This window comes from Puma concolor, chromosome A2, assembly GCF_028749965.1.
Source record: "Puma concolor isolate L17-30 chromosome A2, mPumCon1.1.hap2, whole genome shotgun sequence".
NCBI lineage: Eukaryota > Metazoa > Chordata > Mammalia > Carnivora > Felidae > Puma > Puma concolor.
The window spans coordinates 42685313-42708077 of record NC_141668.1 but is presented as its reverse complement, the minus strand read 5'-3'; the positions used below and the strand labels follow the sequence as shown (position 1 = coordinate 42708077).

The 22765-nt window shown below is 41.0% G+C and overlaps 1 protein-coding gene across 6 annotated transcripts in view; it reads right to left on the bottom strand.

Moving 5' to 3' along the window:
- Positions 1–22765, bottom strand: part of ELMO1 (engulfment and cell motility 1) — a 727703-nt gene that overhangs the window by 144843 nt on the left and 560095 nt on the right. The window lies entirely within an intron of this gene.

Below are 22765 nucleotides of genomic sequence, written 5' to 3'. Positions count from 1 at the left end.
CTGGTTCACCAAGCTAGTCACGGTTTTAGTTCTGAAAGATCAGCAGCCTCATCTACATTTTCATAAGGGGTCACTTTATACCAAACAGCCACATGGTCTTTGGAGAAACTTGCAAAGAATTTTTCCCTAGAACCTTGTCCAGTAGTTGTGTTGCTGAGATCACAGACTATCAGTTAATTTGGCCACTGCTGTGTATTCTTTCCTTTCTAGACTGGGCAATGAAAGAGTCTACACAAGCCTCAGAGCTGCCGATGAACCTCAAGAAAGAGAAACCTACATTTAGTTAATTGGTTTATACCTGAACAAGCACCCAAGAATTGGTACGAAGTGTAATGGACCTGCACTACAGAGGCTCAAAATGTACTGTTGGTGGCATGTCATCAAGCTTCTAAACACCTTCGTATTTATCATGTGCTGTGCACAGATAGTAGAAGGGAATCAAAGCATCAAAACCTGGGAAATAGGGGAGGGGGAAATCATCCCTGGGCATCTGGATAAAAATCAGAAGAAATCTCTTCATTTCAACCCCCACATTATAGCCTGTATTCTCTGTTCCGTGCTTGCTAGGTATTTGCTAGTACCATTCACAATTATTATTAGCAAATTTAGTGTATAGTTCACATACCTTTGTAGTGCTTTTTAAATAAATTCACAAATCAAAAAAGAATTGCTGGGTGATTTGTATTTGGGGGTCAGAAAATATAGTGACTGCTGTAGAATGATTTCTAAACTAGCTGGCTAAATTTCTCTTAGTTTACCTACCAGTCTTAACTAAAATGAACACCATTTACAAGGAGTATTTAAAAAGGAGCTGAAGGGAATTCCATGTACTGGGCTATGGGAGGTGGCGCTAATAGCAAATCCTTCCATTTTCCAACTCCTGGTCCCAAACATTATTTCCACAATCTGCACCTTCATTTCATCAGGATGCATGTTCATCACTGGCAATAGATGTGATGGTGATGACTTCCTTAGTTCATGACATGGCTACACTGAATCCCATTTTTTCTTTGGTCAACTGATTCTTAAGGAGGTCATGAGGATCACATTGAGCGTCAAAAAACTTCTGAAGAAGTAGGGTGTATATTGTTGAAGGCTTACCTCTAAGTACATCTTAGCCTTCCTTTTTTTATTTAAAAAATTTTTAACATTCATTTCTTATTGAGGGACGGAGAAAGACAGAGTGTGAGCAGGAGAGGGGCAGAGACAGGGAGACACGGGATCCAAAGCAGGCTCCTGGCTCTGAGCTGTCAGCACAAAGCCCGACATGGGGCTCAAACTCGCAAACCACGAGATCATGACCTGAGCCAAAGTCGGATACTCAACCGACTGAGCCACACAGGCACCCTTACTTCTTAGCCTTCTTAAGGCATATCCCCTCTCCTGACCATATATGCAAATATGCACATACATGAGCATACACACACACACACACACTCTGACTTTACTTCCACCCCGAACAGAAACAGGCCCAGTGCAGACCAATCCAGATCATATCTTCCAAGGATGTGAGGTCAGAAGTAGTGACTCTGCCCTAATAGGTCAGAAGTATAATTACTACCAGCTCAGTTCAACTGTTTTATTTTATTCAAGAGACGTATTTCTTTAGTTAGTTGGGTTAACTAGTAGATCATTATCTCTGATTTTTTTTTACATGATGCATTTTAAAATGAAAACATATGCAAAACTTCAACTAAACATGGCCAGAATACCTTTTACATATCCTTTTATCCCCATGGGGAGATAATCATAACAATATTCCATAGAAAAATCCTCATACAAAAAGGTAGATGCTTCTCTTTCCCTCACCCTTATTGGGAGATGACCATAAGCAGAACTTACCAAGTCTGCTTAATGGCACTCTATCTTTAGGTCCCTGGATGCTAAAGATTGTATGATACAGTGATACAGTGCTGACATCTGTGGGAGGATGAGAGAAATAATAGCAAATGTATATGCAGTGCTTATGATGGGCCAATACCATTAAAAATGCCCATTTTCCAAAAAGGGAAACTGGGACCTACAACTTTTAAATAGTGCATCTACAGTCACCATCCAGTAAGGGTGCAACTCAGGATTCAAAGTCAGGTGTCTGTGAAGTACCACAAGCAGTTTACTACACCACAGGCTCAGAGCTCCTACAAGCGAGTTGCTGGAGCAGCTGGGATGATTCCAATAGCATCCTAAGGGAGAGTTCCATTTCGTAACTCATATTCATGAGACATTAATAGGAGTAGGTTTATTTCCCTGGACTTGGCCATTTTTGTATTCTCCTTCAAAATGCCTAAAATATAAACAAGACCTACAAACACCAAAATAAAACCAGATCTACAAAATGCAAACATGTCTATGAATAGATCTTCTATTCTTTCCTCTTCTAGACGTTGACCTCGGATGTGTGACCATGACTGGCATTCATAGGGTTGGAGAGTTGAGGTTTGGAAGTCCTTGAGGTGTGATTAAAGTTGGGCAAATGGGGTGGGCTGACCTGAGAACAACACGGAGGCCAGAAGAGCAAGGCCCAATATCATGCATCTCTTATAATTCTGGAGTGCCTTCAAAGGAATAGTTGGTGAAATTCTGAAAGCTTATCATCTTGCCAGCTTGAATTTTCCAAATATACCAGGGAAAGGCATTCCAGAAATGCAGGCTGATGAAAAATCATGCCAAAAGGAAAAATGAAAATGCCAAAATCCTTAACTCAGCTTTGCCAAGCATGTCCACTGGCAATATGGTGGCAAAAAGCTACTGAGCCAAAGGCAGGGTATTCTTTAGGTGACACAAAATGAGAAACAGCTTCTTCACCATCAGGAAAAGGGAAGCTTCGGGGCTGTTATCACATTCTTCTTGGTTTCCAGATCTAACACATGAGTAAATCTCTTTCAATTCTGAAACACATATCAATTTCACACACAAGTAATCTACCTTTCGAGAAAAAAAATTAGTTTCTGATATTCTCAATAAGAGAACCAATTTCACAGCAGTTGGTAGAGATTAAATCTATGTTTTATAAAATAGTTAACATTCGATGCCGTTCCTTTCTCTGCTCTTTCTGCTCACAGATTCACGGATAATCTGTGGTCCTTGTCTCTTGTTACAACAGGGATTATATTGCAACAGAACAGGGCAAGCCAGAGAAGAGGGGAAAGAATGGAGGGTTTGCTGTGCAAGAGAGAACCAAGATCAAGATGAGTAGATGCAGTACATCCAGGCAAGGATGTAGGAAATGGGGGTTCCAGAGATATAGGGAGTCAGTTCCTGAGGGTCACGCTCTGAGGTATGAAAGGGGAGAGAGGCAGAGCAGAATGAGTTTGAGGGCTTGAAAGGGGGCCCAACAGGTCTGAATGGGCCCAGATATGGAGCCACAAGGTGAGGACACCCACAGGACCAGAGGCGATCACCATATGGGATTCCATGGCAAGTCCTGTTTAAACCAGTTATTTTTACATTATCCATTGGTAAAGAAGTTGACTCTGGGGGCGCCTGGGTGGCTCAGTTGGTTAAGCATCCGACTTAAACGCAGGTCATGATCTCACTGTTCGTGGGTTTGAGCCCTGTCTTGGGCTCTGTGCTGACAGCTCAGAGCGTGGAGCCTGCTTCAGATTCTGTGTCTCCCTCTCTCTCTCTGCCCCTCCCCTACTCATGCTCTGTTTCTCTCTCTCTAAAAAATAAACATAAAAAAATTAAAATCATTAAAAAAAAGGCAGTTGACTCTGGCAGAGCCAGTCAGTCACATCACAACTATGTGCCCAGAGTTTCAATGAGTATCAGCAACAACCCAGCACCTTCCTAAGAAAACCCACTCAGACTGTGCCTGCTCCTGGCAAACCAGCATTGTCACCACAAGGACAGGTCTGTTCTTCAACTCATTTCTTCAAATCCTTCAGCTTGTAAGAGCCAGACCACTTCAAACTGCTCTCTATTGTACTTCCAATTAAATGAAGCTTTGAAATGTGAACCATAACCTCTAGACAAATGATATTAACAGGCTATTCCCAACTCTCACAAACAATGAGCCCTGAAACCTAATTTGTGCAGCAATTAAATTCACACAAAAATATAATTTTATTTTATTGCTCAGTGCTTGCCTGTATCTTTAAGCTAGCAAAGTGTAGGAAGGAGTTAACTTGATAATATAAATAAAAATTGCCCCCAAAAGGCAGTAACCAATCCATTTACATGCAAAAATGCTCCTCTTCCAAGTCATCCCAAGGCAAATATGAAACATGATTTCCGAAATGCATCGCCTACAATTCTCTCGACACAGTGACAGGCATGAGAATTGTGGAGCAAAATACTTCCAATAATCACACAGCTTCCACCATGAAAAAGTGCTGCTGCTTATATTTGGGGGGGGTCTATTGTGTGTTAGATGCCATGCTGCTGCTTATATTTGGGGGGATCTATTGTGTGTTAGACATTGCAGCGGTTCTTTGCATATACCGAAAAAAATATATTTTACCCAAAAAGTTCAGTTTGGAAGTACGGAATTGGCCTCCAGTCATTCAATTAATGTTTAGGAAGTGCCAATAATGTGCTTTTCACATGTTGCCTCATGTTCTTTTCAAGTCTTGGGCATCCAAGAATGCAGCCTTAATATCTTGAAAGTAATAAAGCACCACTTACTAAGTTTTCTCTTCATGTACTTCTTAAATTTCATGGTTTTGTTTGTTTGTTTGTTTGTTTCCTAGTGAACTCTGTTCTGCTCACCTGGTAAGTTTCTATTCATACATTAAAGTCTTCCAAAGTAAGGAATTCCCTCCTCTGAATTACTTCCATACAGTTGCATTGGACTTTTGCTATTGCACGTGTCATGTTATTTCATAATTATCTCTTTGGAGAGCTATCCCCAATACTGCGAATTCCTAAGAGTCAGATATTAACACAACACCAGGAATACTATCTCTAGGGATCTCTGATGCCTTAGCCAAAAATACAAAAGCTTATTGCAAACCTTTATACTTATGGAAGTTACAAAAGCCTTCTGAGCACTTGTCGGTCATTCTACCCACCATCATGGATAAAGTTAGGAGACAAGGATAGCTTTGAAAACAACTCAGTGAATCATCTCTTACGTCTCCCATTCCTCCCTCCTCCCAGCCCTGCAATCCCTAGCCTGAGAGGGAAAAGCGTGCGCTGGGAAGCACATCTGAAAACTCCCTTTCGGAAACCCATTTTATGTATGTATGTATGTATGTATGTATGTATGTATGTATGTATGTATTTACTTATTTATATTCTTTTTTTCACATTTTTATCTTTTTATTATTTTTTTAAATATGAAATTTATTGTCAAATTGGTTTCCATACAACACCCAGTGCTCATCCCAACAGGTGCCCTCCTCAAAGCCCATCACCCACCCTCCCCTTCCCCCCACCCCCTATCAACCCATTTTATAGGCAGTCCAGGTGCAGGGCCCAGCCCTGTCTGTTATCTGGTTCATTTTTTCAAGGATGTCACATCTGTTCACTACTCCCTTCCAGTTAATGAGTCTTCCTTGAATAGAGCCTCAGAGGGCTTTTGATCTTTGTACCAATCAACTTCAGGATAAAGCACAGGACACTGACTGAGCTAGTACAGCTGGCTTAAACCCATGCTTTATTTCAAGGAAGAATAAACAAAATTTAGCCTGACTTTATAACATGGGGTGTTGAGATCAAAGAATTCCCTCCAGACCAGAACTACTAATCATACCAGATTTGGAACTTGGTGACCATTCTTCATCCCAGTATTTTAAATTTTTTTTTAAAACTATGACTGTAAGAACATGCATGCTCAGTAGAGAAAATGTATAATGTTAAAAACATAATAAAAGAGGGGGGCGCCTGGGTGGCTTAGTCAATTAAGCAGTCAAGAGTCTGATGTTTAACTTTGGCTCAGGTCATGATCTTGTGGTTTGTGAGTTTGAGCCCCCCATCAGGCTATGTGCTGACAATGCAAAGCCTTCTTGGGATTCTCTCTCTCTCCCTCTCTCTCTATCCCTCCCCTGCTTGTGTGCTCTCTCTCTCTCTCTCTCAAAATAAATAAAGTTAAAAATCACATAATAAAAAAGAAAAAAATTATAATTAATCACATCACGCAGGAGAAACCATTGTTAAAAAGAAGGTCTAAAACTTCTTAGTTTGGGGACCACCTGGGTGGCTCAGCCGGTTAAGCGTCGGACTTTTGATTTCAGCTCAGGTTGTGATCTCAGGGTCGTGGGATTAAGCCCTATGTTGGGCTCCGTGCTGAGAATGGGGCTTGCTGAAGATTCTCTCTCTCACTATCCCCCTCTTCCCCCTCCCCAACTTGTGCATGCTCTCTCTCTTTCTAAAATAAAAATAAACAAATATTTTTTTAAAAGCATATTAGTTTTTATTTGTATTTAGTAAGATAAAATTTTACGTTTTGCTCCCTCACATTTAATATAATATAAAAAATATTTTCTTATATTTAGATATCATTCACATATGTCATTTTCAATGACTGAAAAATTTAACATATTAATAAATGTGCCCATAAATGAATTTATCATATCCTCTTTGCTGAGTTGTGAGTTATTTTCCATTTTCTTGCTGTTATAAATAATAATGAAATGAACATCTACATACATAACTTTCTTTTTCTCCCCAGAACATCTATGATTCTAAACAGCCACATTGTATTGCGTGACTTTGTAAATGAAGTCATCAATTGTTGGTGAATTTCCCAAATGCACTTTGTCCTAATAGCTTTCTTAAAATTCTATTGAAATGTCAAGGTTTCTACCAGCAAAGTGGTAGCAAGGGGCCCTTTAATGTCACTGTGGATGGCAAGTCTTCTGTTCCTTTTTATCGAAGGAGCTCCGGGGTCTCCTGCCCCATATAAACAAGGGAGGGGCAGAGAGGGGTAATTAACTTCACAAACAACCAGAAGCTGGTTGTCCCAGGCCCAGCCACAGCTTGGTCTGAGATGTGAAAGTTTCTTCAAGCATCTCAGCCCCTGGTTTATGTGCAGGAGTACATGCCAGCATGAAACATCAGTTAGCTTTTGTCAGGAAGTAAATGCCACCACAACAAAATCTAAAAGTGTTTTTAAGACACACACACACACACACACACACATATACACAATTCCCTTTTTTTTCTCTCTGTCTTCTGGAAATGCCTTATTCTTTTTTCCTGGTCCTAAAAGAAATCATCACACTGAAGAATCACTTCTCCTGCCATACCTTAGCCACACAATGCCCTTCACTTATGGCCTAAATTTGTTGTATAATTTGCAAAGTTTGTTCTAGAATGTGATTTTTCATTTTAAAACACTATCAGCTTAGTAAAAAGAAAGACATTATTATCTTCTTTCTTTTCTCCATTAATGGCTGGGTAAAGATTCAATCCAGGTCACATGTGTTGAGCACGTATATAATTTTTTTGGTAGGCACCCTGGGGTAGAGGGGTGAGGAAGAATTTGTCCTTGTTCTGAGGAATAAGAGTGATAGAGTGTGGATAACTAAGTCTATGACCATGGTTTTCAATGGGTTTGTCTAAGATTCTGCAGTATTGTCTCAAAACAGCCATGAGGTGGGCCAGGGACCCATTTTAGCAGGCTAATTTGCTAAAATAAGTTTTCAAACTCAATGTATGGCTGAGTATGTTAAAGTGCTACAAGAGAGGTAAAAAGAAAGTGTGCCTGAGAGGAAACAGTTAATTCTGCTTCCATGGAGGGGTTCCACAGGGCCCATGAGCTGGACGTTGAAGGATGGGCAGAATTTCAACCAAAGGGAGAAGGGTCTTCCTTGCAAGGGAACATGGGTGAGGACAGAGACTTGGAAGTACAAGGTATGCTAAGGGAGCCATCCATATGATTAATTAGAGGTTAGTAGGGGTGTGTTGAAGAGTTCAATGGGCATTTTGTTTGTAAAAGTGGTTCGCAATAGAATGAAAAGGTTCAGTTACCATGCTTGAGAAGAGGGAGGCAAAGGTTTTTGAGTGTGGATGCATTATGAGAAGAATTGTATTCTAGAAAGGTGTTTCTGGTAGGGGGAAGAGAACTTACACATGGGCTGAGTCCAGATTCAGGGAAAACAATAAAAGGACAGACAGAGTCCATGTAAGAGATGACGGTGTCAGGAAACAGGGCCATAACAGTAAAAGCCAGATGGCTCCTTCTTACACATGGTTGGATCCACAGGATGTGGGGACCTGGCAGGAGAGGATAGGAAGCCAGGGATCACTCAGAGTTCCACGTCTAAGAGATGAGGTGAGACGCCATGCATCTCCTGGAGTTGAAGGATGGTTGAAGATGAGACACTGTGGGTGGAGGGGAGGAGGTGGGAGAGAAATGAGAAGGGCTTTAGAAATGGGCAAGTTGAAGGGTCAGTGAGAAGTGGCAGTGGTGCCTCAGGAGTCAGGGAATAGACCAGATTCTAGGAAGCACAGGCAGGGCACACAGTGCTTCAGGGAGACGGAGCAGGATGAGCACTGGGAAGAGACCTGACACTCGGGAGGTAACTGCTGACCTAAATAAAGCAGTTTTAGTGGGTGGGCGTGGGTGAGCATCAGACCACAGTGAGTGGAGGAGGCAGGCAAGTGGAGACGGCATTCTCTCTTGGAAAATTTGGCAGTGCAGGGAAGGAAAGAGATTGGGTAAGAACTTGAAAGAGGAACGGGGGTGAAAAAAAATTTGTATGGATAGGAGAGATTTGGGTAGCTTTTTAGGTTGAAGAGACAAAATTGAGGGGGAGGAAAGGAGGATGCCAATAAGCATAAAAATGTAAGGGATAAAAGATTTATTTTTACAAATTTTTTGATGTCTATCTTTCTCATCAGAGCAGGGAGTCATAACAATGTGACTTCTTTCCAGTCTTAAATTAGAACAACTCAACAATTCCTCTCAATCTCCACTTGTCTCTTAGAAATCATGTCTTTTGTGGCTGAAGAGGTTTTTGAATATTCAAAATACGTATTAGTGCATTTTAGAGGCAGGTTTCTTTTCTTGAGCTTAGTTATATATTTTAGTTACCTTTTAATTTTTTTTCTAAAAATATCACTGTAACTGGAACTATGATTATTATCTTATTTCTTCCTTTAATATAGATAGCATATCATGTATCTATTCTGTGTGTGTGTGTGTGTGTGTGTGTGTGTGTGTGTGTGTGTGTGTTGTGTTTATTTGCAAAGCCACAGGAAGATGTTGTTTAAGAAGGAGAGAATCAAGGGCTGCAAAGAAGGCAAACAAGACAGATTTTAAAATGTCCACCAGAGGCCATTCTTGACATCGTCAAAACCAATGGCTTTTGTGGCTAAAGAGGTTTTCAAGTATTGACAGTATAAATCAGTGCCTTTTAGAGTCTTATCGCTCTTCTTCTGCTTTAGTTATATTTTTAGGAGGGCAGAAGACAGGTTGCAGTGGATTAATAAATTACTGAGACGTGAAAACAAGAGGTGGCAAACTGAGGCAAGTATGTGAGGAAATACGGCTTGGAGTGAGGGCTGGATGGAAGATCAAGAAGGTGTTATTTGTTTTTTCAAATGCAGGAGATGTGAGTACATTTATATGCTGGTAAGAAGACAGCATCAAGAGGACAAGATTGATGATATAAGGACCAGACTGTATTAATTGATCAAGTGGTAGCCCAGAGAAGATGAGAAGAGAGAAAATTCAAAGGAGGAATTCAAAGGCCTCCACCTCAGTGGCTTCCAGGAACATCTTCGTCCAGAAAAAAAAAAGGGGGGGTGTGGTGAGGGCAGATGAGGGACAAGAGCCCAGGGTTGTGTGGTCAGCTCGAGGCAGAGCTGGAACAGAATCCACGCCTCCCCACACCTCGTCTGGAGCAGTATGCCATCCTTCTTGTACTTTTCTTCGTGGAAATGGCCCAAGTGCTTTATATATACTAAGATGAACCATAAAGAATATTTAATTTTCCAATTCAGAAATGGATCAAGTATTGTCCATTTCATATTATCATCCTAATACTGGCTCATTTAACCCTCACAACAGCATATATTAAATTCCATATTTCACAGATGAAAAGGCTGAAAAAAGGGGGTAAGGATATTAATGTGCCCAAGGTCACCCAGCAAGGAAATAATGGAGCTCGGGTCTGAAGCCCAGTCCTTGAGTCCAGGGTCAATGCTCCTGACTTACTGAATCTATTGACTGAATGTACTGAACTTATTGATTGAACTTATTCTTCTTTGTGAATTTCCAAGTCCTTCTCTTGATTCCTCAGGCACAGGAGGCAGTTGGGGAGGGCAGGGGTAGGGACGGATGTGGAGTGAGGGGTGAAGGTGGGGAGCCGAGGCTCAGGCTGTGTCTGTGGCAGCTTCGGTTCCCCATTATCATCCAACTCTGTCCTAAAGCGTTTTGTAACTTGAAAATTCAATGAATACAAAATGCTGGTAAACTGCATTCAAAAACCACTGATATCTTCTACTCACAGTCTTATTTTTCTGGTATGTGCACAAGTGAATTCTTATCTATCTGAAAAAATTCAAAACCAACTCTACATCCCTGACTGACCAGTGTGTGCTTAGTTAGGGCTTGGAAGCAAAAAGCCAGGATCGCCCATTCCCCTGACCACAATAAAAGAAGTCAACAAGCCAAGCAGCTTTTTCCAACACACTCGAGAGCAAGAGCATCTCCATTTTATATGCACTTTTTATCATGATCGACACATTGTAATAGGAACAGTATCTCTGAGGCATGGGTCTTACCCTTTTCTGCTTCTGCTTGAAGGACTCCTAGTGGCCTGGGAGCTTTCGGACAGAATCTCATGGCTCTGTGATTCACAAAATGGAAATCTGGCATTATATGCCAGTGACATTCACTTCTGTGGCAGCTCAAGCAGCAAAAAGCCATATGCCACACACCTCAGATCCAGCCAAGCCACGCAAACGGAAATGTGAAAGAGAAATAAGGAAATTGGGACCAGAAACGCTCTCGGGAGCTGACTGCCTCCAGCACCTAAAACACATAATCACTGTGGCAAGAACCAAATCTTCCTACTCTTACGACACTCTTGGGAAATGTAATTTTTTTTTACTAATTTAAGAGAACTTTGGGAGATAAAGGTAAAATACAAAAGACCATTTTTTGTGAATGATACGGGGAGCTCACATTTACTATTTAACATGACTGCTACACAGGTACATGTCTGCCGGGTATGCAGTCACCTAAATGGGTGGACCTGCCAGCAGGCACGTTTGTCTTCTGCACTGAAGGTCTCTCAGCAGCCATCCTGTGAAAGGATGAGCACCATTATTGACGTTATTTTCCCTACTGGCCTGGAAAGAAGACTAGTGGGAAACAGAGTACTCCCCAAATGGCCACCGTATGTGGTTTAAGATCAAGGAAAAAAAATTAAACAGAGGGATTTCTTTTTTTAACTAGGGGTTCTAACCACTCTCCTTGGAAAAAAGAAATTCAGTTTATTTTATGACTGTTCAATGTCTTTGAGGCTCTCATTCACCTTATATAAAGCTACATAGGTGGAAAAATAATTACTACCACTTTTGTTAAGAAAGGAATGGCAGGTTGCTTGGGTGGCTCAGTTGCTTAAGCATCTGACTCTTGATTTTGGCTCAGGCCATGATCTCCTGGTTCGTGGGTTCAAGCTCTGTGTCAGATTCTGCACTGACAGTGCGGAGCCTGCTTGGGATTCTTTGTCTCCTGTCTCCCTCTCTTTCTGCCCCTCCCCTGTTTGCTCAAAAATAAATAAATAAAACATTTTAAAAAATAATGAAATGGCAAAATAATTTTATAATCCCTCCAAGTATTGGCATCTGAAGAAGAGGATCTGACTGAAGGATCTAGAAATGTTTCTCAGTAAGGCCTAATGGCATTTGGGGTAAGAAAATTCTTTACTTGGTAGAACTGCAGAATACTTAGTACCTATGGTCTCCAGGAATTGAACAAGAGTGACCATTCCATATTAAAACAGTGTAAATTAATTCATCTTATTGGCTAGGTGGACTGTTTTAAATAATGTGTGAATTAAACATTTCTGGCCACTTATTCATTCAACATTCAACCCAAAGTAATTGGGCAGATACTATTTCAAAAATAACCTGGAGAATATTAGGATTTAAAGTTATAGTTCTTGCTCTCAATGCTATATTGACTTAATTTAGAAAGGTAAGTTTGTAACTAAATAACTACTACTATATAGCTAGAAGATATTTTCCAAAAGAAGTTCACGCTTCCATGTCATGGGGGTAGAGTGACAGAATTTCATTCTGAATGAAAAGGAGATGGTAATCATCCAAGGTGGTATCCCTGAGGTGGCAATGTGTAAATTCCTAAAACAGAATTTCAACAAGCAGATGAGGGAAGGGTGGCAGAAGGAATGAGGGTGAGTACATATCTGCAACATAAAAGTACCATGGCATACACAAGGTACTGGCAGTTCAGAATATTACAGAGCTTAGAGCAGGTGCAACGTGAAGATATGAGGACGAAGCAAGAAAAGTACATTAGGTTAATTAAAGAGATATCTAAACATCTTGCTAAGGCCATGAAAATTTATGAGGCAGGTAATGGACAGCCATGATGGATTAAAAGCAAGAATGATATAGTCAGATCCATGTTGGAGGACATTTGGAAAGTAGGAAGGTTTCAAAGCTGGAAGATAAGTTACTGCAATAGCTCGTGTCTCAGTCAGCTACTACCACAGTATGTGTAACAAATAATACCAATAGCTAAGAATTTCTTCTCAAACTCACAGGTCTATAGATCAGCCAAGGTTATAGTTTTAAGCTGTAATTCTATGGGATGATTGGGGAAACTGTACTCATATGCCTCATTCTGAGACCTACACTGAAAGAGGAGTGGCTGCTCAGGGAGTATACTTCATATCATGATGAAGGCAGAAGTGCAAGAGCCCACGCCAACCACACATGCAATATTCAGGCCTCTGCTTGCTTCATATTTGTGATCATTTCACTGGCCAATGTGAAAAGTTAAAGGGTAGGGGAAATGCGATTCACTCCCCATCAGACTGTGGCAAGGATGTATAGATATATATCACCCCTATGGATCAGTAAAGGACTGCAAGCAGACATCCCATCTATCAGATTTGGAGAAAAGAGGAAGATCTGAGCTAAGGCAATGATGAGAAGGCAGAGGACCTTAGTTATTGTAGCGGCTTTGGCCACCAATTGGCTTCACAAAGAGGAACTTGTCCATAAACTTCCAAATAGAAACTCATTAGATTGCCAGCTCCAGGAAGTCAGAAACCACCTATCTAGTTCACCTCTGTATTCCCAGTGCCTAACACCATGCCTTCTGTGTTGTGGACACAAAGTAGTATTTGTTGAAAGAATACACAGCATTTGAAGTGTAGGTGAAATAGTGACACTATTTACCAAGATATGGAACACTAATGTGGCCATGCTGTGTGTATGATGGTTGTGGGATAGTAACACTGAATACTGTCTACATCCGAGGCACTGAGTAGATCCTGAGAATACAGAAAAAGCAAGGAACTGCTCTCAAGAAGACTATTAAATAGACAACTGCAGTTCACGGTGGTTAAGTTCTAAGGTAATGGTATTATTAGGGCAAAAGCAAGGGGATCACTTGAGGGTCATCTGAGTATGTCGTTGGCACAAGTGACAGCGGCTGGCTTGAGAACTTCCCCAAGGAAGATGTACACCTAGTGCGGGAACAATATCTGACTTAACTACCTATCTAAATGACTTCTTCCCACATAGTTTCACTGAGCACCTACTATTATTTTTAATTTCAACAGAACTGTGTGGAAAACACAGAAATAATACAAGGAAGGGGAAAGGGAAGAAGAGGAGAAGAAGAAACCAGCAGTTTAGAGTTCTCATCTCTCTGATTCAAGTATTCATGTTTACTTTTCTTCCTATAACAAATTTAGTCTTGCTTTGGTACCCTCTTCCTTTGTTCCTGCTTTTGACCTGTTTGACCTGGTGGCTGAGCTCTATGCTGGACATGGAGAGAGCAGCTAGCATCTGGCGTTGAACCAGCAGGTGAGGGTTTTAGTTTCTATTTGGTAAAATAAAAGTGGACTGCTTGACCCATCATTCACTGCTGCTCAGATATAAAAGCATGGTTTTGAAAACCCTGCATAGACATATAAGCAATTTAAATCAGCAGGCGAATTGTACACATTTAAATAATTAACTCTATTTTAAAACTTCTGACCCCTTAGATCTGGTATTTCTGCAGGAGATACTTAGAAATTTCACTTGGGATCTTCAACTTCTCCCGGCTCTTATACTGGAGTCTTAACAAACGGCTTCTGACACCACTCTCTTGTTCTGACTCCCTGTCTCATCTTATCTAGGGCACCTCTTTGCCTTCCATCCCTTGCCTCTTCCTAACCTCTGGCACCGTGAGTTGGCAAAAAGAGCATGTAAATGACAGTACCTTTACGATCTTCTGTTCTACCTTAGGAAACACATCCCTTTGTAGAACTGTGTTCTCAACTCCCATATTACATATAAACACTCACCTTCTTTGCAATTACAAGATAAATATTTTCTTTTAAATCAAGGAGGACTCATATTTCATGAGAGATTTGCATCTAATGGTACTCTTCTTAGCTGTCCATCTCTGATTCCTACCTGCCCTTTAATTTAAAATGCCTAAATCTCATTATGCCTTACTTAAAATGTAGGTAGCTTCTTTTTAATTGGACATATACTAATAAAATGATTTCTGTGCCATTATCAAATCCCTAACACAATCCACAATGGAATATGGAATCCAGGTCATAGGAACCAGTTAACAATTCATTCAGCACCCCAAAGTGTAGTTAACAAAAGGGAGAGAAGTTTCAGAAGTCGTTGAGCAGAGTTACGTAGAGCAGTTAACTTAGAGTCACTATTATTTTCATGTTCAGAGATGATCTGGAGATGAACCAAGGGACTGATGTATCTTACTGCTGTCCAGTGGAAGAAACTATAAATTTTTTTGTCTCCTAATTAGCAAGTGTCAGTTTAGCACATGTTATACCTATAAAGAGACACTGACTCCAGGAAGACTGGAAACTAGGATAACTCAAAGCTAGACCTTGCACCTAAAGGAACCTCTAAGATGTAGATTTACTATTGTCAGGCTTATCCAAAATTACTCATCAGACTCAATCATGGTAATTATCATTTTTATAAATGCTCCAGTTAACATTAAGAAAGAGAACATCAAGAAAGAAAAACACATTAGCAATGTTTCAGCCAACTAAACCTAACAGTTGATTCTTGAACAAATTTTAAACAGTTTAACCATTTCTTAGGGAAATTACATAAACAAAGTCAACAAAATCTAACTCTTTCTGGATGACTCAGGATATAACCCCTTCAGAAGGAGATACCCTGGGCTATTAATGGCACGACCTGGGACAATCCCTAGAAATAGACCACTTTATGAACACTCTCACATTTCTCATAAAAGTCATACAGACCCTGTGCAGCTGGGACCACGAGGACAATATGGTGGGATGGGTATTCTATTACCTTAATCACTAAATCCACAGGAAAAGCTTGTTTTTTTTTTTCCTGGAAATGTCTGCTATTAGTGTTGCCATAACTATCCTTTTCCTTTTCAGAGGCATCTAGAAACATGTGTCACCTAGTGGTTGCTTCAGGCAAGACTGAGCCAAGTAGTTTATCTGCCCGATGTGGTCCAGAGAGCTCAGAGCCCGCCTAGGGGCAGTGATTTCCCATTCTCATCTCACAGATGAGCAATCTGGAGCTCACAGGGCTGAATCCCTTGCACAAGGCTATGCAGCTGGCTGGGGAGAGAATGACAAGTGTGCTGTGCCTCTGAGATTTGGCTAAGCTCCTCAGTCACTTGCAGGGTATCTGTGGGCAGGCTGGGGAGGGGCATCCCTTGTGACCAGAAACACACAGAGAGGACTTCCTCCTTGCTCAGGAATCTGTCCTCATTGCAGTCAACATCTCCTTTTGCAGCCAAACCAAAGTTCAATGGATTTTCACACAGAGGTATGGAAAAATCTGTATTTATAGGTATTTGAACAAACTACCTTGGAAAATCAAAGCAGGCCAACTATACTACACAACCAAGTGCAAATGACTGTCAATTTAGGTTATGACTGTTGAGACCAGCACATGGTCCCATTTGTATGGGCCAATTTACAAAGCCAAGCTTTAAGGGCCTCATCTTCACTGTGATTTGGGGAAATATCATTGTTATTATTACTATTGTCGTTATTGTTATTTTTGCTACTGCCAGTTTAAAGATGAGAAGGAATCTAGGCCTAAAGGACATTCTCAAGAACACACTGCCAGTGGGGAGCCACTTGGCCAGGATTGCCACCAGATACTCCAGCTGCATTCAGCCTTGGTTCTCTCCTCTCCAACCTTGCATTCTCAATGGGTCAGGGAATCGTGCCCCCAGAGGGAGAAATTTGGTTCTTGGAGGAGCAAAAAAATCTTACTTGGTCTCTTTCTCAGTCTTCCTGCTGCCTCTAGACAGCACAGTTCATATTGATGAGGACAGTAGAAGACATATCTTGATTACTGTCCAAATGGAAGTGGCAAATTCCATAAAAAAGAGTAACACTACCTTAAGTGAATAACTTAAAAGCATTCATTTAAGCGCACACACATACACACACACACACACACACACACACACACACACACACACACTCAAAACCTTTTGCTACCTACCCACCAGGAAGCCTCAAAGGAAAAAATAAATCTATTCATATAATGCATTTGCTTCTACAGGAAGTACGATTTCCTTTGTGTCAAACCTTAAAGACCTTTGTGAAACACGAGAAGCTTTTTGAATAAATACTTGTAAATGGCCTAGACAGCTGAAAAATGGATAGCCTCCTTGTACATCAGGGCCCTTTAAAAGAATTCTCCTCTACTTAAATATTCATGTTTCAATTAAAACATACACCTACTTTATTAGCTAGCCCAGGCCTGGTTCAGATCAATAACAGCAGCCCTAGATAGAATTCTAATGAAGATAAACAACTCCGAGTCCTCCCCAGCTTCCCCTGGGCACGGATGCACAAAGCCTCCTTTCACAACTTGCTCCAAGATATTTTACAGTCACCTGCCTCATGCAAATGAGGAGATTCATGTTTATTCATGGCGAGAGTTACAGACCACCTTTCATTCCCTAGGCCAGCTTAGCTAACCAACAAGAGCGCTGTCTGCACCATTATGAAGTTGAGCTGGCCTAGGAAGGGGACTCCTGAATATATAATTGCCCCCTGAAAAGCATGCACAGAAAGTCAGTAAACTGGAAACAGTTCAGGGAGTGAACATACTTCCCTTTCTTATTCATGCCATCACTGCCTTTAAGCTTTCAAACAATCCCTTTTCTACACCACACCGTAATCCATTAGATGTGACTAGTTAGTGGCTATTTTCCATGGATAATCTTCCAGAGGACTTCCCAGGATGTTTTCTCTGTTGTGCTCTCCAATCCTTCCTAATTGAGATTTTCTCCCACTGACTCAGACGGAGCTCGTAGCCTAGCCAGGGGCAGCTGCGGCTTTGTCTGAAGGCCCTGGGTTCTCTCTGTGCACAGCCTCTCCTATTTTAAGGGGTGATTTCTCATCTGCAAGCCTGAGATCCTAACCTCTATCGCATGTGCTTTGCATATTATGCTGCTGGGTAAAGTTTTAAAATAGTGCTTTTGCTCTAGAGTGACTGCATTTTTCAAATCATTAATTTCTTCCATTTTGGCAATTTGAAAGCATGGCAAAGTCATTTGATCTCATTTTTAGTGCTGATTTGGATAACATCTAAAGTAACCCCAATGCCATGAACAAATATTTGGATGGTATCTAGAAGGTGCAGACATCCCCAGAGAGGTCTGGGCTGCTAGGTAATGGCTAGAGAGGCCTTAACTCTCTCCAGCTATTAAACACCTGATCTTTGTGAAACCTGAGTTTTAGCCTGCTGCTCACGGCCTGTCACATGGAAAACTAAGGGACCGAAATTGTTTCTGCCCAAATCCATGAGATTTTCAGTTTAAACCCTATTTCTGCCAAAGTTAAATGAACTTCATGCCATTCATTCCGTTCAGAACTCAATCTGTGGCACATACGCAGCTTCACTTTTCTCATTGTTTCCTTCTTTGTTTGTTTAACATAATGGCCAAAAAAACCCATTTTCTTTTGAAAAGGACAATTTGTTCATTTCTCATAGACAGGATTTATCTTATTACATATCAAAAGAATACAACTGCATATGACATTTTACTTCCTTGAAGCATTTTTACATTTAATACTTCAATTTAGTATCATAGCACCACAAGAGAGGGCAATGGGATACTGGTATTCCTGCCTCCTCCCACCCCCTGGCCTTTTTATTTTCAGGCATAGAGCTCCTGAGTAGCACAACCAGGTCTTACAAACCAATGGGCATACTACTTCATCGATGTATACAATATGTACTAGTTGGTGATTTGTGTTACATGTATCCACTAATGGTCATTCCACAGATGTGATTCACCTTTAGCGATCAAATCCACCTTAATGAAAAATCTTCATGAGAGCTTTGGCCCCACCCCAAAGATGTAATTGTTATGTTGTGCAATTGAGCACTGGGATAACAGAAGTTTCAAAAGCCCTGCAGGTGATTCTAATGTTCAGGCAAGGCTGAAAAACACTGCTACACATAAATATCAATTTTGAAGTGTATTATACTCTTATTAGAATTTTTAAAGTGGCATGGTCGGCAACAAATGCTTTAAATAAGATTCCCAGACCTGAACTACCCAAATCACTTATGTCTTCTTTCCTACTCTGCTTAAAAAATGAGGGCTTCAATGAAATGATTATGGGGCACTTGTGTGCCGAGGTATTCAGCTGCATTTTGAGCTCTTCTCTAATGCCCATAAAAATGAACAATGCATGCTCTAAAATATTGGTAACAAAAGGCAAAAACAGAATACAAACTCAATGGCCTGAATCAATGGATTATTCTGCAGGGACTGCTATATTAGGAAACTGAAAGAAAGTACTTTTCAAACCATAAATATTTTAATCACTCTCTAATTCTACTTCTTTCATATAAATAAAAAACATCCCATCTTCTGCTTCCCAAGTCTGGAGCAGCAAGAAGAGTGATGCTTTTCCAAACATTTGCTTCCAGCAGAAGCAGTAACCACTAAGCATGAGATATCTATAAACTAGTGTCCCAAGCAAGGTGGGTTGTAGGAGAAATTCCTGCATCTGCTGGAATCCGGTATTGTTTGTAAAATCAGAATTTTGGATTGAGGAATACTGCTTCTCCAGTAATGAGCTAAAGAAGGCAGATAGCTAAGTCCTTCTTACAGAACTGGGGGTCACAGGTCGACAAGCAAATCCGTCGTCCATGCCTCTGTTCAAAGTGGCAACAGTCTGAGATGGTGGCCAAGAAAGTTCAAAAGAAAGTGTGTCTCATGAAGGGCTTTTTTAAGATATTCGGAATTCGCATTTGGGGAATCTTTGGAAACAAGGAAAGCATTAAACCTACCAATAACCCCAAATCCATGTGTGTTCCTAAATTCAATAGCTTCTGCTACAAAGTTAATAGCAAGAAGAAAAGTGAATTGATTAAAATTTCAACCCTTCTCCCTTTTCCAACTTATTATTTGGCAAAGTAGAGCAGTGGTTGATAGACAAGCAGCAGGAAAAAAATCAGGAAGACACTGACCTAGAGGCCCTCATACAGAGCCCATCTTTTTTCACAAGGCTGGTAGAAGCAGAACAGAGACATAAAAGAAAAGGGACATAGTTAAATCTGTACTTGAGCAACCACTAGCAGAACTCTGATATTATGCTGGTCTACCAGCAAATAGAACAACAACAACAAAAAGCTCATCCGTCCATGTTTCAATATTTTAAATTGATATGCATAAATACGGATACAAATTTAATATACCTACAAATTAAACATATATTATGGTAGGCAGAAAAATATCCCCCTGCCCCACACTGATGTCCATGTTCCAATCCCTAGAATCTGTGAACATGTTACTTTACATGGCAAAGGGGAATTCAGGTTGCAGATGGAACTGAAGTTCCTAATCAGCTGACCTTAAAATAGGGAAGATTATCCTGGATTACCCAGGTGGTACAATGTAATCACAGGGGTCCATAAGAGTGAAAGATCCAAGCCAAAGAGGGATCAGAGTGATGAGGTGTGATGTGGGAAGGATAGGACCTGTGGTTGGCTGGCTTTGAAGATAAAAAGGGCAACCAGCCAAGGAATGCAGGTTGGCTTCTAGAACATGGAAAACACTAGATGGATACCCTCCCCACCCCCCCACCCCCGCCCCCAGAGCAGCCAGAAAGGAACACAGCTCTGCTGACTCCTTAATTTTAACCCATGAATCCCACTTCTGGCTTCTGTCCTATGGAACTATACATAAGATAGTACATTTGTATTGTTTAAACTATGAGGTCCATAGCAATTTGTTGCAGCAACCATAGAAAACTAGTACACACATGACAAAAGAGTACATTAACTGATACACTCTTCTGTTTACAAAACTAAGGCATGTGTAACACTAAAAAGAAAAAAGCAACCATAGCAAAAACATTTAATATGGAAAATTTAGATCCCTGGTCATTTCCATCACTGGTATTCACTCTTGACCAATGGATATGTGTGCATAGTATGAGACCCTCTGGCTCTCAGGCTTCCAGCTGCCTACTCGCAGCCATAAACCGCCATCACTACTTGGCAGCACATATGTGACACTGAACATCTACGATCGGCAGATGATGCAAAAAGACGGCACTAGGGCCACGATGAAACACTATCCCCCAAACCTGCTGAAGACATCTTGCTGAAGACAGTTTTTACAGCCATATAAGTTAACTATAAAAAGTTGCAGAGTTGACACGTCAGGGACCTCACCCTGCACAGGCAGGATATCATTACCACTGACCCAAGCACATGGCCACGATGAACCACAGGGACCTGAGAGCCATGCTCACTTCCTAAAGACAGACGCTTCTGGTCACCTTTGCCAACAATGTATTCTTGGGGCTCCATTTTGTAAACTACATGTTCTGTAGGATTTAAGCATCTAAGATCTAAGTGCTAACCGTCTTGAGTGATTCCTCTGCAGAAATTTGGTAATATTTTCCAAATATCTCAACTGTGCATATGTCAACAACAATAATATATATACATCATTATCATTGACAAAAATGCCAATTTCTGTAATTCAGAAGAAGCAGAGTGAATGACATCCTCTCAGAAAGCAGACAGACAGGATGCCGGGGTCCAACTCTTGATTTTGGCTTAGGTCATTATCTAATGGTTCCTGAGATGGAGCCCTGTGTTGGGCTCTGCACCAAGAGCATGGAGCCTGTTTGGGATTCGCTTTCTCCCTCTCTCTTTGCCCCTCTTCTGCTCCTGCTCTGTCTCCCTCTCAAAAATAAACTTAAAAAAAAAAAAGAAAAAGCAAGCAAGCAGACACCTGATGCCAGAACACAGGCCAGCCAGTGGATTCCCTTCTCCTGAAGGGACAGGTGGCCCATGAACATAGAATCTGAAGACCAGATGGCTTTCAGAAACACTGTAGTACATGAAGAGTTGCTCTGATCCAGGGGCAGAGTAGCCTTGACCATTTCAGAGACTTTTTAACTCTCTCTCTCTTTTTTTTTTTTTTGGCTTGATTTGTACGAACGTCTCCCTGCTCCTTCACTCCTCTTTCCAGAGGATGATTTGTACCTGAATTGCCACGTCCCTCCTAATCAAGTGAAGTACACTCAAGAGGCTACAGAATTACTGGGTTTCTCTCCTTCACCTCCCTTCTTCAATCATATCTGTGCCTGTGCATTGCTGCTGAGACCCTTGGCAGCTCCAGTTGTAGCTTACGCATCAGGGCTCTCCATGTCACTGGGGCCTATTTCAATGGATTAAATAGATGGCCCAAGGTGACCAAGATAGAATGGCATTTGTCTGCTACAACTGCAGGTGAGATCATTATGCTGATGGGGACAGTCAGGTTAGAACCTAACTGAGGCTCAGCAAAGAGTATCATTTCCTCTTCATGGTTTCCTTTCTTTTCAACTGCTATCAGTTCCAGGTGCCACAAACCAGAAACATGGTGGTAAAGAAGGATGGGCTGTAAGTTCAGAGGAAAGGTGACAGGGAGGTAAAGACCAATAAGAACATGAAGCACAGTTGGAATTCTGACATTATATTATGCCCCAAGCACAAGCTATGAAGTCCCCATAGGATGACGGTGAGGTCAGACCCTTTGACTCTTAGCGACAACACTTACATGCCCAGTACCAGGTCAGCAGGTATGGGTGATGGAGCCAAGCAAACCCAGATCCATAAACAGTAGCAAATTAAAAGTACTGAAGACCTCTCCCAATATACCTCTCCTGAATACACCTGTCTCAACCATCAGTTATCATTAGCGATGTGATTACTGTTAACAAGGCCTTTATCTAAGGATAAAGATTTTGTTTATCGTGAAAAGTTTACATGATACTTCTGCCTTCTCTAAGTTGGTCAACACTCTTCTTGGTACCCAACATTCACTCACAAACAGAAATGGGAAATTTACACTCTTATAGAAAACCAAAGAAGACATCCGTTCAAAGAATCAAATGCTTTCTGCAAACTAAAAAAATGTTCCATATAAATTTACTAAACTCCCTGAAAGAGATTTTGCATTTTAATAAAAACTCTTTTTGATACAGCAAAGCGCAGATTATCTCAACACATGCATAATCCACAAAGAAACCAAGTTACCTAGAAAGAGACGCCTTCCTGATCTCATTCTTTCTCCAACAGCCACTGCACAAGGGGAGAGAGAGGCATCCAATGGGTGTTGCAATAA